Genomic DNA, 17,266 nt, shown 5'->3' with positions numbered 1-17,266 from the left:
GAACAAGGATGCTGAAATGTTCTCACTGCAACCAGACAACAGGCTATTTAAAGTTAGGAATTTAATCCCTTTGCTGCTGAGGGTTTTATCGCCCCTGTGCTGAGCCCATTTTACGATGTTTGCACTCATCACATTCCTACATTAACGTGACTATTTTTTTTTACGCAGTACCCACAAAAATTATACCATGTTGTTGTTTGTTTTTTTTTCAGAAGAATTTTTGCTCTAACGTGTCAAATAAAATTCTAATAAAGAGAGCTAAAAGCAAACCTTTTTTTTATTATTATTACTATTATTATTATTATTACTATTATTATTATTATTATTAATAAATACAAAAAAGAAATACTTTGATGTTTTTGCTTCATCATTAATTCACTTTTCCAAAATTGCAAGATACTATTTTATTCATATTTATTTTGTAGGGGGTGTGGCCACACACCCTGGTTAGGCCACGCCTCCTGTATTACCCGCTGCTCTCTACGGCCCTGGGTAGTTATTGGCTTTGGATCTATCCCACCCCCCTCCTTCCATCTGTAGAAGATTTTATTTTGGTGATCGCCTGTGACTGTGTAGGATGAGTGGGTCTCGTCCTCTGCAGTGTTAAGGTATATGTGCAGGATGAGCCCCACTAGTCCACTGCAGGGGTTAATGTTTTTTTAAATTAAAATTACTCTTTACTGTTCAGATATGCAGTGAGATGAGATTACTACAAAAAAAATAATAAGTTGTGATGGAACTACAAGTCCCGGAATGCCTTGCATGTAGTTCAACAATGAGATTTACCAAGCTATACTAATTATAATTGTCATTGTGCCCCCACTGGGATTTTCCAGAAGGACGTCCAAATAGATGTCCGAATAGAATTCTCTGAAGGTTATAGGACAACTCCACTGAAATATATTATTGCCTTACTAAAATCATGGGACAGAATGTGAAAGGGGGCGTGGCCATGTAAATGAATACCCCCAGTGAATCATATATAGTAAAAGACAGTGGTGAAACTGCTGCATGTGGGCTTGGCACTGCTGCTCCATCCCCTGTGGAGAACATCTGACACATGCACAGACTTCGCAGAGCACAGTTGGGAACTCTGGAGTGGATGCACTAACAAATTTGGGATTGAGTATGATGCCTCTGCTAAACAAGGATGTGCAGGACTACATACAATGATGAAGATACAGGTCTCATCACATGTAACCAGCAAACGGGACGCTCACACATCAATGACCACATTGGACAGGTGATTGGCTCACTAGAGGCACACTGCTTCCTGTCTCCCATTTCCTGTTTGCCTGTGGCTCCTAAATGTTTAAGCTGATCTTAGTACCTGGCACTTTGGCAGAGCCATAACTAGACTTTTTGGTGCCTTGTGCCAGAAGAAGCATTGGCGCTGCCCCATTTTTCAAACAGGGACATAACACACCCAAATAATGGGAATGGCCTCATGGGGAAGGGCCAGGGAAGAGATAGGGGAGGCCAGGAGATGCTGGGGATAAAATAAGAGGAAGCTACAAGTGAGAATGATAATAAACAGAAAATTGACAGGCCCAAACAGCGCCCCCTAACCTGCGGTGCCCTGTGCCATTGCACAGGCCGCACTACCTTAGTTACGGCCCTGCACTTTGGTAATCAATTAGTCTCTTGGAGTGCTGCCATGTTTTCAAACTTTCTGCTAGTTCTCCCTGTTGGTCAAGATGATTGTATACTATGCCCACACATGCAAAACGTATTTTACAATGTAATCATATTAGGTAAAGTTATCACTTCATGGGTGGCACACCATGGACGGACCTGAATTATTATATATATATATGCACAGATGATGTAATGGTTAGCGTTACTGCCTCACAGCACTGAGGTCGTGGGTTCGATTCCCACTACGGCCCTAACTGTGTGGAGTTTGTATATTCTCCCTGTGTTTGCGTGGGTTTCCTCCGGGTACTCCGGTTTCCTCCCACACTGCAAAAATATACAGGTAGGTTAATTGGCTCCCCATAAAATTGACAATAGTGTGCATGTGGTAGGGAATATAGATTGTAAGCTCCACTGGGGCAGGGACAGATGTGAATGGTAAGATATTCACTGTAAAGCACTGCAGAATATGTGTGCGCTATATAAATAACTGGTAATAAAAAAATAATAAATAAATTATATGTCATCCAAGTTTGACAATGCTGATTATCCAGGACATTAACCATGGGAATCGGTATGAAATACCGCCGGCCGCATGGCGGTTCGATTCCCGGCAGCGCCAGCCCGACAGATGAACAGATCCCGGCAGCGGCAGCCCGACAGCGCTGGAAATCCTGATCGTCCTCAGGTAAGTAATAACTAACCTAACCTAACCCCCGAACCATAAGCATGTTCATTACATGAAACAACAGATTAAGGGGCATATGTATCAAAGCTTGATGTGAGATAAAATTGTGAAATATATTTCACCAACCAATCGGCTCCAAACTATTATTTCTAAAACACAGCCTGCAAAATGTAAGTTAGAAGCTGATTGGTTGGTGATATATATCTCACAATTTTATCTCACATCAATCTTTGATACATATGCCCCTTAAATTGCTAAGTGTGTGTGTAAAATGTATAATCCAAAGATTAGGGGCTCTATTTACTACAATCCGCATATTGCATGCAGATTGTAGTGTGATATTAACGACTGAATTCGCATTGCGAATTCAGGCAATATCACAGGGATTTACTACAAATCCCTTGCAGGGACAGAGCTTGCGAAAAAAGCTCTGTCCCTGCGAATCCCATCCGCACACTAGTCATGGTATTTTCAGAAAAAATACCGTGACAAAGTGCCCGCGCATGCGCCGACCGGCCGTCGCTGCTACCCCCCCCCCCGGCGCTACCCCCCATCCATTAATTACACTTACCTGCATGATCCGGGCCTCCAGTGATGTCCTCCGGTCAGGTGATATCCCATACTGCACTGGGACCTGATCACCTGATGACCTGGCCGCAGTGTACTATGGGAGACCAGCTGACCGGAGGGGAGTCATCACCGGAGGCCCGATCACCGGTCCCTGGAGTCAGGTAAGTTAATTTTTTTTTTTTACAGTAATCAGCGTGTGGTCTGTTTAGACCACGCAGCTGATTACTGGGACTGACTCCCGGCTCTGCTCTCCCCGTTAGAGCGGAGCAGGAGTCTGGTAACCAGGGGAGACCCTGGATAACACCACCCCCAGGTGGCGTTATTATCACAGGGCCTCCCTAGGTATTCTTTTCACATTTTGTTTTTAGTAACTCTGGTCGGATCACATTTCCCATTACAATTATGGGAAATGCGAACTGCTTACTAAAAATAAGTGATACTTAGGGGTTGGAGTAGAATTTTAGGAATTCTACTCCAATTGTCCTGTAATAACTATAGGTGATACTAAAATAATGTGAAAAGGGTGTGAATACACCCTTTTTCACTTTATTTTAGTCAAAATAATGTTAAGAAATAGAACCCTATTTGTGAGAAGAATATTCGGTTCAGTATTACATTTTTCTTTGTGGAGGAGGGACCTTATTTTTACTCATTCATGATAGCTAAGGTGACTGTGTGCCTGTGTGGTCAATAACCATTTTATTAAGCTCTTACGAGCAGGGCCCTCTACCCTCTTGTGCTGCTCCTTGCTTTACTTTCATCTACTTCTTACTCCCCACTAGGGCACCTAATACTTGGTTGCTTATGCTCTGCTGGGTGTTATGGTCGCTAATGTAGCAATGTTTATTATCCATGTCCTTGTCCTGCATTGTATTGTATTGTACTGTAAGTTACTGGTCACGTATTAGTTTGTGTACTTTGTAAGGCGCTGCGGAACACTCATGGCGCCATATAAATAAATGATAATAATTAAATGGGCAAAAGAGAATTTCTCCTAGCTCGACCAGAAGAGGACATACACTCTGAGGACCTCATTCAGAGTCGGTCGTTGCGGCCGCACGGTCGTACGCCACCGATGTTCGCTATACTGTGCATGCGTAAAGTTCGCAATGCGCGTGCGCAAACTAGCCGCTACGATCAGAAATTTCTCTCTCTTTGAACACAGCCAGGTCGGTAGTTTGAGTGACAGAATGAGGCGTTTGTGGGTGGTAACAGGGGAAGGTGCTTGAAAACGGGGGAGTGGAGATCCGAACGCAGGCGTGCCTAATTATGCGAACGGCGTTTTATGGGAGTGCATACAGTTTATGGGAGTGCATAATTAACAAAGTAGCGTCATGGCACAGGTGACATGGGAGGTTTTTACACTGACATGATCGTAGAGCTTAAGAGAGGGTATGGTCAACCTTAAGCTCTACGACCAGTTTCGATGGTTCCCGATGGTCTCGATTAATCCTTATATGCCCGGAGATGACGTGCTATGCGTACGAGAAGGGGGCGTATTTTTTTTTAATTCCGACCGCTTCCTCCCCTTGGTCGGCCAGCTACCGATCCGAACTTAGGGATGCAACTTGCGAGGGAATCATTTGAATATCTGGCCCCTTTTCCCGTACGACCGTGCGGCCGCTTCGACCGACTCTGAATGAGGTCCTGAGACCCTAACAAAGTAGCCAAGATGGAGGAAGGCTACTGCAGGGCTCTGGTACCCTAGGACAACAAGATACTATTGATCAAACCAAATGTCACATGATTTGTATTCCCATGACGTTCTAGGCTCTCCTCGGTCACAAAACTGCTAATACTATTTTAAGTCTGACAAATACTATTCCTTATTCATAAATCTAGATCTAACATTAGCACATGCCTACTCCAAAATCTAAAGCAATCTTTAACCCTAGTTCTAACCCCTTTTGCAAATAGGTCCGTGTTGATTTTAATCCTACCCATAAATAAGTGTTGGACCTCCTCTTTTACACACACACAATTATATCTTGCAATTTGGTTGTACAGCCTGAGCACCAAACACCTGGATCTGTGACCACCTAAACTGAGCAGATATAGTCATCCAAAAAATGGCTTACACCTACAGTACTTCATGTTTCCTGTCAGCCAATCAGCTAACTCTCACACAGGGTCTGATTCAGACCCGCTCGCTAAGCTGCGTTCGCTCGCTATGGGCGATTGTCGCCCGTCTGTGCATGCATATGCGTCGCAGTGCGCGAGCCAGTCTGTGCGATCGGAAAGTGATCGCTCGTAGCCCGCCGACAGAGCGCTACTTTGAGTGACAGATAGTGCAATCATAAATTACCAGGGAAGTCCAGGACCAGAGCATTGTGTCCCTCCTGGAGAGGGTCAGGTTGGGAGGTATGTAGCGACCAAGAGGCCGCACAGAAAAAAAAGAAGCGCCCGCCCTCATTCAGAGAGAGCGATCGCTTCTTGCGACCGCCTGTGAATGAGGGCCAGAGTGAGATTTAAATGCCTGATCACTACGGAACAACGTTGTGGTATATAATGACATAGCCAGCTCCAAGTGGTGTGACCAAATTAAATAGACATCAAAAGGTAAATAAAATATTTAGCAAATATGACATGTTGGGCAAAGGGGCATGCAGTCACGGGCGCATATATTGCCGCAGCCGCATCATTATGCTAATGCTGTGACCGATTCTCAGCCTACTAATATACCCCCTGGCTGCGGTACTGTTCCATCGCGGCGTGTGCTGAGATATACCATCGTTGCACCATCAGTCGCAACATCGAAAATTGCACCAGCCTTTAGACGCAGCCGCCGTCACCGACACGCCCATGTCTGCCTAACCAGCCTCCTGGTACATCCCAGGAACGCCCATTGAAATCCTCAGCTCTTGCATCCAAATTCGTTCTGCGTCTCCCGGCTGTTACCATTGTGACGCATGCACAGCGCGACTCTGACACATACAGTACTTCCAACATCGGCCAACTGCGAGTATATCTCTAGCATTGCGTGCAGATGGTCTCCACCCATCAACCAGGGCCATTGGCTATACAGCTCAATTAGGGTAAACTGCGCTCTGGGAACCGTTGGACTAGGTCCACCATCTGTGGCAACACCCACAGTGAAACAAAGAGAGAAGTACCTAATATATACTGTATATTAGATTGTTTAATTAGTACTCATTGAAGACGGCTTAATAACCTTTTGGGGAACGTATGAAAGTTGCTTATAGCACAGAACATACGGAAAGTTGATCCCTGCAAGAGAAACTGACCCCCCCCAGTGAGCAAGGGAATAATAGGACACAGGTGTCAAACCAGGGGCGTTTCTAGAGAGGAGGGGGCCCGTGTGCAGTCTCCGACATGGGTCCCCTCCTCTCCGCCCAGCGGCCGGCAGCGCACAGAGCTGTGCGCGGCCAGCGCCAGAGTTATAGACTCTGGGCACTAGAGTGTGCCCAGTCTATAGTTTCTGCACAGGTCACCGGGAAAATGGCAGCGGAGGCCATTTTCCCTGTACTGCGTATGCGCAAACGACGGGAAAATGGCCACCGAGGCCATTTTCCAGTCGTTTTACAGCGCCGGACCCCCACGCCGACGTGGGACTCCGGAGAGGTAAGTAATATTATGGGTGCAGGGTGTGCGGTGCGGGGCCCCCCTGGACCCAGGGGCCCGTGTTCCCCGCACACCCTGCAACCATTGTAGATACGCCCCTGTGTCAAACATACTTATCCTGTTTTATATATAGATTTAGATATTGTACAAATGAATAAATTGTTTTTTGTTACACTACAGTCTAAGGCTAGTTTCTTTAACACAAATTCCAATCAAGTAAGCGCACCTGATATCTGAATATATACTATTAATCCATTGGCTATACAGATATATTTATGAACAAAGTAATAGGATTAAGCAGACTGAAGGAGCAGAGGGAACATGTTATTTCAGTACTCGCCATTTATTCTCAAGCATAATTCACAAACTGTCACTAATCAGAACATTAATTATGTACACAGCATGCAGCATTTATTACCGACCAAGATTTAAGGTCATTAGTTAACCCATTACTATCAAATTAATGTTAACCCATTATTATTATATTATGGTGTAATACTGTATTTATTTTACTGTATTCATATATCAAAAGAAAGTACAACCAACCAACCAACCAACCAACCAAACAGACCTCTCTCTTTTTACCATGATGTCATGTTTGACTTATGCAGAAGGGCTGGGTTATATAATCACATATATAAACAATATATGTGAGCTGCCTTTACTGTAAAATAAACCCATCTGAATTTATTAAACACAACATGCTACAGCACCAGAGGCATGTGCAATGTATTTTATCCACAGTATGGAACCCTGATGCAGAAAGAGTTAAACTCTTTTTTTTTATAAAAAATGTATGGCTTGCTCTTCACAAATATACTAATCAGTACATTAGACAAGTGGGAAGATTCCAGCAGGAAAGTATGTGAATATATTTATTTAGACTGCTCTGTGTTGAAGAGGTTTAAAGTGGTTGAAGTAAAGGTCATATGAGACAAATGAGGATTAAGATGTTTACTTTGTGTGACAATATAAATCAGTGCTCCTCTGATTCATGTGATGGGCTTAAGGCAAGGTATGTACTGTGCCATGTTTCTGGCTGAGCTCTGGAGGCTGACAGTGGGATGTTGACAGAAGCGTCATCTCTATAAGTGTATACAGTGCCTGCATATCCTGAATAGGACAGTAACAAAGGAACCTGTCTTAGCAAACTACCACAATCAGTATGGAGGGTGCTGACCTGAAGAGCTTGCAATCTAAAACGGTGCCAACATTTTCAAACGGATAACAATACATTGATAAACCAGTATGGTTTTAAGAGCTGATCTTTGCTATTCGAAGGATGGATTGTCATTAAGGGATTGAATGAACAGTCTATATCCAACATAACAATGGAAGATGAAAAAGCCATTTATGTTCCAGTCACTGTTACAGATTGTATGACATGTAGCCCCACAAGCCACTGAGGACAGATGTAACAAGGCATAGTGGGGATGGATGTACGCAATGCTATAGGTATGTTATGCAAGTAAAGTATATCCTAAATTAGAGTAATTGTGGCATCAGACCAGACCTACAACAAAGGTGGCTCTACAGCTGTTGTGGAACTACAAGTCCCTGCATGCTACTGGCTGGTACACACAGAACTTGTAGGAGAGTCCCACAAGCAGCAGAAAGCAGCAATCTCTTCCAGCATTTTAGGGGTTAAGGGAGGAGCCACAGGATACCCTGTTATACAATATTCTATCTAATGGTGCATACTATTATCACCTATTGTGTCTATTCCCACTGGTAATCTGCCCGATGAGGGGCATCCAAACTTAGTTACAAAGAAAACATCATAAATTCTAACATCATTGTTTTATATATTTGTGCGCCCACCACTGGCACAAGTTATATTAGGTGTATTGTTGACCCCACTGGCACATGTTATAAATTAGGTATATTGGTGACCCCACGAGCACATATTATATTAGGTATATTGGTGTCCCCGCTGGCACATGTTATATTAGGTATATTGGTGTCCCCACTGGCACGTTATATTAGGTAAACTGGTGTCCCCACTGGCACATGTTATATTAGGTATAATGGTGTCCCCACTGGCACATGTTATATTAGGAACATATTTGTCCCCACTGGTACGTTATATTAGGCACATTTTGTCCCCACTGGCACATGTTATATTAGGCACATTGGTGTCCAGACTGGCACATGTTATATTAGGTATATTGGTTCCCCCTCTGGTACATGCTATATTAGGCATATTGGTGTCCCCATAGGCACATGCTATGTTGGGCATATTGGTGTCTCCATAGGCACTTGTATTGGGCACCTTAGGTTTCCCCTTTGGTACATGGTGTATTAGGCATATAAGGTGTCCGCATTGGTAATTGTATTGGGCATCTTATATATCCTTTTTGGCACATATTGAATTGAGCACATCAGGTGCTACCATTGGCCACATGTTGTATTGGGCACAGTAGGTATCCACACTGGCACGAGTTTGGGGCACCTTAGATATCTCCTTTGGCACATGTTGAATTGGTCACATTAGGTATCCCCATTGTCACATTTATTGGGCACCTCAGGTGTTGCCATTGGCACATGTAGTGGGCACATTAGCTGACCCCACTGGCACATGTACTGGGCACATTAGGTGTCACCACTGGCACATGTATTGGGCACATTAGGTGTCACCACTGGCACATGTATTGGGCACATTAGGTTTCCCCGTTGGCACATGTATTGGGCACATTAGGTGTCACCACTGGCACATGTATTGGGCACATTAGGTGTCCCCGTTGGCACATGTATTGGGCGCATTAGGTGTCACCACTGACACATGTATTGGGCACATTAGGTGTCACCACTGGCACATGTATTGGGCATATTAGGTGTCACCACTGGCACATGTATTGGGCACATTAAGTGTCCCCACTGGCACATGTATTGGGCACATTAGGTGTCACCACTGGCACATGTATTGGGGTCATTAGGTGTCACCACTGGCACATGTATTGGGCACATTGTGTCCCCATTGCCACATGTACTGGGCACATTAGCTGTCCCCACTGGCACATGTATTAGGCACATTAGGTGTCACCACCCACTGGCACATGTATTGGGCGCATTAGGTGTCCCCATTGCCACATGTACTGGGCACATTAGCTGTCCCCGCTGGCACATGTATTGGGCACATTAGGTGTCCCCATTGGCACATGTATTGGGTATATATAGATGTCCCCAATGCTACCATTTTGCACTAGAGGGGGGTGGCAGTCACACTGGCATATCTCTGTAAATCATTAAACTTTATCTAGAGCTCAGTTAAAAGGAACTCTCCTCTCACAGGAACCAGCCAGTGGATATGGTTCACAAATGACATTGAGGTGACTGATCGATAAGAGATGTTCGCTGTCAGTGACTATCTCCCCATCGCTGTCAGACTGCATTACTAATCCTAACTAATAGTCTGTCACTTTGCAGATGCCCGGGGCTGTTTGTAGTCTTGGAACCATATAAATAAATATTTCCCACAAACGTATCTTGGATATTCTGATTGCAGCTAGTAGATGTGTGCACAGAAGTTATGCGTTAAGGCGCAATCCCCTGCGTGATGCATGCGTTAAGGCGCAATCCCCACTGTGATAACCTTCATTTCATACACAGTGGAGCCTGAGCCAGAATGATAGGAGTAAATGCCCAGCACGGATCCTGCCAGGGATCCAAGACAATACAGTATCCAGGACAGGACAGTCAGCTTACCTTTCCTTCAGCAACTTCCCAACTAGAGCAAGCAGAGAGGCTGGAGCGGTGCTGCCGGGCTGCCTGCGCTTCTCCTCCGCACAGGGGGGAATGCCTCACAGTTGCCCTGTCAATAGAATTACACCCCCTTGATCTCTCCTCTCTCTCTCTCCGAGATTGAGAAAGCCTTAATTGGTAAAATAGCAAAGTGAAGAGGTGGGGGGGAGAAGAGTTTATGGCAGCCTACAGTGGAGCTGGGAACCCCGCCCCCTTGAGTTTTGGGATGAGGTCAGCCTTCATTTTCTCAGAAGCCTGAAATTTCTGCACAGCCTCAAGGCAAAAAATGGGATGCCTGCTCCCAAGGAATTTAACCCCTTCAGGAGTAAGGAGTGGGCATGTAGTGCTGCTGGCCCCACTCCTGCGCTGCAGGGGATGCATTAGCTGAACACAAGGGGCTCTGCACAATAACGGCGTGCAGCACACCGGGACCCTGTGCGAGTACAGGACAGGGGACTGGAGCACTCCCTGCTGCGCTACAGAGGTTTTAAACATGTCAGGAACAATGGAAGTTTATAGCTTAACACGTAGTGGGGGATAGTGAAGAAAATGTAAGGAGAGATAAGGTACCAACCAATCAGCTCCTAACTGTCATTTTGTTAAACACAGCCTATAAAGTGACAGGAGCTCTCTCCAAAGTTTAGTGCATCTCCCCTTGTATCTTTAAAGTTTTACCTAACAGGAACAGCTTATCTCACCACCTAAACTTCTGTTCTTATAATAGAAGAGAGTTTATTAACCTAGGTGGACATGTAAGAAAAAAATCCTTAAAAGATTGGAGGAGATGTATCAAAGCTTGGAGAGAGATAAAGGAACTTAAGGTGCATACACACGTAACGATTTTGTAACCAACGATTGATTATCTGTCAGATTTTCCTTGAAAAGTGAACGATTTTTACAACGATGAACGAAAAATATTCCTTCCCTTAATGAAAATCGTTATGTTGGTCACTCTGAAATGAACTACAAACGGGAACGCACTTGAACGATTTTCGTTAATTGTTATAACTCAGGAACTGAACGATTTTCTTGAACGAGTGAACTAATTAAGCTGCATATACACACACAACATTTAACCATAATCTTTTGAAAAAATCGTTCACTTTCTGAGTCAAACGATGAACGATAATCATTCATACGCATTCACGTGTGTGTGTATGCAGCTTCATAGTTAAATCGTTCAAAAAATCGTTACGTGTGTACGCACCTTGAAGGAGCGTACACACTAGACTATATGCTCCCTGAGCGATATCGTCTAGTGTGTCCCCGGCAGGGTGTGCTCAATGTCGTTCATGACATTGAGCACACCCGCTGAACGATATCATTAACGATATCGTTCAGCGCCGGGCTCTCTCCCCCATTCCCCAACATGCAGTAACGATATCGTCAGGTTGGCCTGCATGTTTACTCGACGAACGATAATAACGAACGACCCGTGGGAACGCGCATCATCGTTCATCGTTTTGGTGTTAAAAATGGACGATAAAGTGGATGACTGAACGATATCGTTATCATTCAGTCGTCCACTTTAATCGCCCAGTGTGTACGCACCTTTACTTTACAAACAGTGGGGCAGATGTATGAAGCTCTGGAAAGTGATAAAGTGCAGAGTGATAAATGACCAACCAATCCGCTCCCACCTCTCATTTTTCAAACACAGCCTGTAACATGACAGTTGTGAGCTGATTGGTTGGTCGTTTATCACTCTGCACTTTATCACTTTCCAGAGCTTCATACATCTGCCCCAGTGTTTGTTAAATGGAAGTTAGAACCTAATTGGTTGGTACTTTATCTCTCTCCGAGGTTTGACACATCTCCCCCTAATATACTTATATTTTTTGCAGAGCATCTTGTACTTAAATACTAGGAACAACCCAAACATTGGTTTATATATATATCCCTTGGGTCCCAATTGCAGCCATCACCCGTGGATCTCCTTAACTGCGTAACATTTCCTACAGGAAATCTGTTCTTGAACCTCCACCATTATTAGCAACACTGCTTATTCTTTATTGTCTGCTTACAATCAGTGGCAAATGTAATATTTGCCCTCAGACATGGAAAGCGTTAATGCATATGTAGTTCTCCATCTGTCTGTCCTATAGCTTCTGCAGATCAGAATTGTCTGAGATACACTGATATTTATACAGTATGTGAGTAATAAGTGTTTTTATTCTTCCTATGGAAACCAAAGTATTGTTATATAGTGAGCTATAACAGGGAGATTCCTATGTCATCCATTGTCCCGGAGTGTCAGTAGAGAAGTCCAACTATAACATAACTTGTCACAGACTGTAAATGGAATTGCAGTCTTGAGGATGATGAGTCAGAATTGTGGTTACAGCAGCATGGTGTCACTAATTTTACTGGCAACACCGCAATACAAGTGCAGCATTCTACTAGGGGTCGTGTTATCAGCAATGGGATCTCTAATGAGCCAACCTACCATGAGTACGCCACAGCATATGCTCTGAGGGGGTGTAGTTATGAGATCTCAATACCGAACACCCGAATCCCGACAAGGGATTTAAGATAGGCATCGAAAATACTGACGCCTATCTTAAATCCGACGCTGGAACACCGAAGGACGCCGGACCGAACAAGGTAAGTCCGGACGCCCTTAGCGTTAGCCGCAGGGCTCGGAGGGTTAGCTTTAGGGAGTGTAGCGGGGTTAGGGTTAGGTTTTGGGGGGGAAGTAAGGGTTAGGCACCTCCCCGGGAGGATTAAGTACAGGGTGCGGTAAAGGGGGGTTAGGGCTAGGCACCCTCGGGGGGAGGTTAGGGTTAGGCACTGGGGGGGAGGTTAGGGATAGACACCACTAAGGAAGGATTAGGGGGGAGAGAGGGGTGGAGATGGAGTACTTACCGGCCCTGCCGGGATCTTCTCACTTCGGGCTGCCGGCATTGGGATATGAACTGGCTGATGCCAGGCCATATAAAATCCCACCCTACACTGCTCCAACAAACCATTCTTGCCCTTTGGCCCAAGCCACAGACTTAGGGCCGTATTCAATTTGAAGCGTTAAGTCCGAATCCGTGTTAAGTTACCGCAGATGACGTCATTATCGCCTGTTTGGTTTTACCACGTATTCAATTTGAAAGACTTTCCGCCTAATGCAATGTAATAGGCGGTAAAGTATCGCCTATGAATGGCAGGTGGAAAAAAGTGCAGAATTGGGGTTTTGGGGTGCAACGTTGCGGGAAACCCCGTGCGGCCTTCAGACAGTCCTCCAAAGGTAATCTGTGTCAAAAAATAAAAAAAAAAACTTAAGGGCACCCCAAAAAATTACTTTGAAAAGGGGGGCAAAAAAAATGTTGGGGTACAAACTTAAAAACTAGTGAACTTGACTCTGGTGGGTCCCCAAGTATGCCCCAAGTGTTTTTTTAATTACAGGTTTTTGCGGAAGGTGGATTTTTCACGATTATTTCAAATTCACTTTTTCAACTTTAAATATGCTGACCCCCATTTTCAAGTACCCCAAATTTGCTGGGATAAGTTATTTTCTGGAAAAAATACTCCTAAATACTATTCTGCATCAGGTATAGAAAAACGCTATTTAGCAGCTATTGAGCCCGTTTAAAAACACCAAATACCTTCAGCAAGCAAAATCGGGGGGTACCATAGTGAACTCCCATGTCAGAGCATCATTTGCGGGGTGTCAGGCTAATTTCCCCAAATCTGACAGTACTTTTGGCTTGTTAAAGTATCGCCAGGTCCCGTTTACGCGTACTTTCAAATTGAATATGGGGTAAAGCGTGCACATGGGCGATACTTTTCCACCTCCGAAACAGGCGAAGTTGGCGTTAAGTCCAGGCCGCATTAACTTATGCGGCTCTTAATGTCCAATTTGCCAAATTTGTGTCTGGTTGAACCACCATTGTTGGTTTTATAAAGTGGTAAAAGAAAGTTTGTTATTATTTAATAACTATCTGTATTTCTGCATTCATTTGACTTTAATGCGACCTGAATTTCATCTAAGGGCGGTATTCAACTAGTTTCGCCTCCGCGATAAAGTTCCGCCTGCCCGACTTTTCGCCTACATCGCTTGTTTTGGACGCGGAAACTTATCATGCGCATCCCCGCTATTCGCCGTATTCAATTACAAAACACTTGAAAACGACAAGCGGCGAATTCAGAACAGGCGGAAAGTGCTGTCAAAATTAGGGAGACCAGCCTGAACCCCCCAAAAAGATGCTCTAACATTGGGGATCGATGTCGATGTGTCCGAATAGCCATAATAAAACTGTTTGGGGTACTTAAGTTGTTTCATTCGCTTCTTATTAGCGTCTTTGCACAAGTGGTGAAGAATGGCATTAAGCAGTATTTTTTGGTGGAAATAATTAGTCCTGGCAAATTTGGGGTACTTGAAAATGGGTGCTAGCATATTTTTAAGTCTGTAAAGTGAACTTTAAAAAACATGAAAAACCACCCTCACACATGCCCCTGCAATCCCAAAAACACTTGGCCCCTCCTTACAGCACCCAAAGATGTCTATTTTCTTAGTTTCTATGCTTGTCCCCCCACTTTGTACTTTTTCACCCCCAACATGAAAGAACTTTTTTGGGGTGTTCTTTTTCACAGAATATTTTGACACAGTTGTCCTTTGGGGGCTGTCCCAAGAGTTCTGAGTGTTTTCCCACGTTTGCACCCCAAAATAAAAATGCTGCACTTCATTTCTCCTGCTATTCTTAGGCAAATCTTTTTTGCCTAATACGTTGCATTGACTTCCCGCGTAGGCGAAAACCACCTGGAATTGCATTTGGAGATAAGTTCTGACCACGCGAAAAGCCCCGATCCACATTACTTTTCCATGGAAAAGGGCTTTTCGCTTCTAATTGAATGCGGCCTTAAGTCTTAACCTGTCCTCAGAGCTATGAGTAGGGATGGACATCAGTTTCCAATGGTTTCCAACCATTATTGTTATTCTTTTGATGGTATTGCTTTCATCATTCGATGGTGGCTCTCTGATGGTATCCGCCATCGATTGATGTGTAAGCGATGGCCATCCAGCTGTTTAACATCAGGAACAGCTGTGAGTTGCTATTGTGCATGTGCGAACCAACAGAATGTTTTTTTTTCCATCAAATTCTTTTGATGCAATGGTTAGTTATCATTTGATGGTGCACTTCCGATGTCCATCTCTAGCCATGGGAGGCCAAAATGTACTGAAGGCGTTAAGGACTAGGGCCAAGCAGTTGACCATTTGCCGCCTAAATGGGGCCTATTAGTGTGGTTGGAAATTACAGCACACTGAGGATGATGGTCATTGTTTTCCAATCATATTTACCAATATCACCTAAAATGATCTGATTGATCTTGAATGGAATAGAGCATTGTGGCATTTGGGACTGCACACCAGGATGTTGAGCACAGTTGGCCAATATTGATGTGTGACCAGCATTAATGTGCATCATATTCATGACAGCAGGGAAATTTCATTTGGGAGCCAGTCAAATGTGTTAGGAATAGTGTCAGGGACAGACTGGGGCTGTAGATCAGCCCTGGCATTCCCCTCTGCACTCTCTTAAAAAGGGGCGTGGTCTCACCTCATGGGGGCATGGTTAAATCTCATGGGGGTGTGTCACGAGTCAGGGCCTGCACCACACACCCAGCACCCATATCATCTAAAACTTACCTCTCTGAGGTCCCACGTCGGGACTCTCAGCGTTGCTCAAATGCTGGAAAATGGCCAACACGGTCATTTCTCCGGTATTTTGCACATGCGCTGTGAAGAATTCGCCGCGAAAATGACGGCCGTACCATTTCCCCGGTGATCTGCACATGTGCAGTAGACTATGGGCACACTCTAGTGCCCAGAGGGCCTGATTCAGACCCGCTCGCGAGCGCTGAGCGCTCGCAAGCGGGTCAATTGTACCCTTGTGCGCATGCGCACGACGGAGGGAGCTCCGTCGTGCGCATGCGTGAGACCCGCATAGCGACAGCCAAGCTGTTGCTATGGATCTCGCACCAAAGGGGGCGTGCTGTCGATGGTGAGTGACAGCACGCCCCCTTTGGTGGGCGTGCCGGGGGCGTTGCTGCCCAGGCGGAGGCGTTCCCATGGAAACGCCTACCATCTGGGTCCGGCCCCACTGACATCGCTAGTGATGTCAGTGGGAGTGCTTTTGGCTCTGACAGAGCCAAAAGCACTCCTGGGCTTGCGGCAGCGAGACCCTACTGCAGGGTCTCGTCGCAAGCCCGATGGTCGCGATGGTCTTGACAGTCGGATATGACAGTCGGGAAACCGGCTGCCGGTATTTAGGCAGTCGGCTTCCCGATTGCATACCGGTTAGAGGAGGGGGCCCGTTACGGGGGATGCACACGGGCCCCCTTCTTTCTAAAGACGCCCCTGCCATCGGCCCTTCTGGCATTTACCAGATGACCAGTCCAGCCCTGGATACTGTATAACAAAGATAGATTTGAAAATTGTTCGTAAGACTGAAAATTTGTAACAGTAGTTAGAGAAATATTTTAATATTCTTCTACATTATTATAACATGGGATTGTTATAACATATTGGGATTGTAATAATGATTTTATGTAAAACAAGCTAATCCCAATTCCCAAGGCTCTTCTAGACAAGTTCTTCCTTTTCTCATATTATTGTATATATATATGTTTTCTTGCCATCTTGAAGAAGAAGAACTACATGGAAATTAAAAATTTTGATGCTCATTTACAATTGGAAGCATCTGCTCCCTATATGTACATAGGAAAAGATGTATGTGAGGAACAGCGTCCTCACATGTATATGTGATGTATGTGTACATCAAGATAATCCAGCTCATAGGTCATAAAACAGTAGTATTTGTGCCAGATGTACCATTGTGTATAATTTTATGGTGTGGTTGGGCTATCTTATTAGTAAATGCTAATGTCACATTACCCTATTTGTACTTAATATAACAGACTAGATGTAGACGCCGCTCATTTCACCGGCGCCCGGCATCCCGATCGAAGGGATGCCGGGCTCCGCGAGCGGATAACCACGGGGGGCGGGGAGGGTTAGGTTTAGGGCTCCCGGGGGGGATTTAGGGTTAGGCACCCCCCCGG

General features: G+C 44.9%; 1 protein-coding gene across 5 annotated transcripts in view; it reads right to left on the bottom strand.

Annotated features, from left to right (window-relative positions):
* FLNA (filamin A) overlaps window positions 1-10,321 on the bottom strand; it is a 115,165-nt gene extending 104,844 nt beyond the window's left edge. For 4 of the 5 annotated variants that reach the window (XM_088455503.1, XM_088455501.1, XM_088455502.1 and 1 more), the window contains exon 1: window positions 10,181-10,321. The gene's annotated coding sequence lies outside the window, so the exon portion shown is untranslated. The remainder of the gene's footprint in view (window positions 1-10,180) is intronic. The other variant, XM_088455500.1, reaches the window with a different exon arrangement.
* Window positions 10,322-17,266: the final 6,945 nt, after the last annotated feature.

The sequence above is a fragment of the Taudactylus pleione genome, unplaced genomic scaffold, assembly GCF_031769625.1.
Source record: "Taudactylus pleione unplaced genomic scaffold, aTauple2 ptg000656l, whole genome shotgun sequence".
Classification (NCBI taxonomy): Eukaryota; Metazoa; Chordata; class Amphibia; order Anura; family Myobatrachidae; genus Taudactylus; species Taudactylus pleione.
The sequence above is the reverse complement of the archived record's forward strand: the minus strand, read 5'-3'. Positions and strand labels throughout refer to the sequence as shown.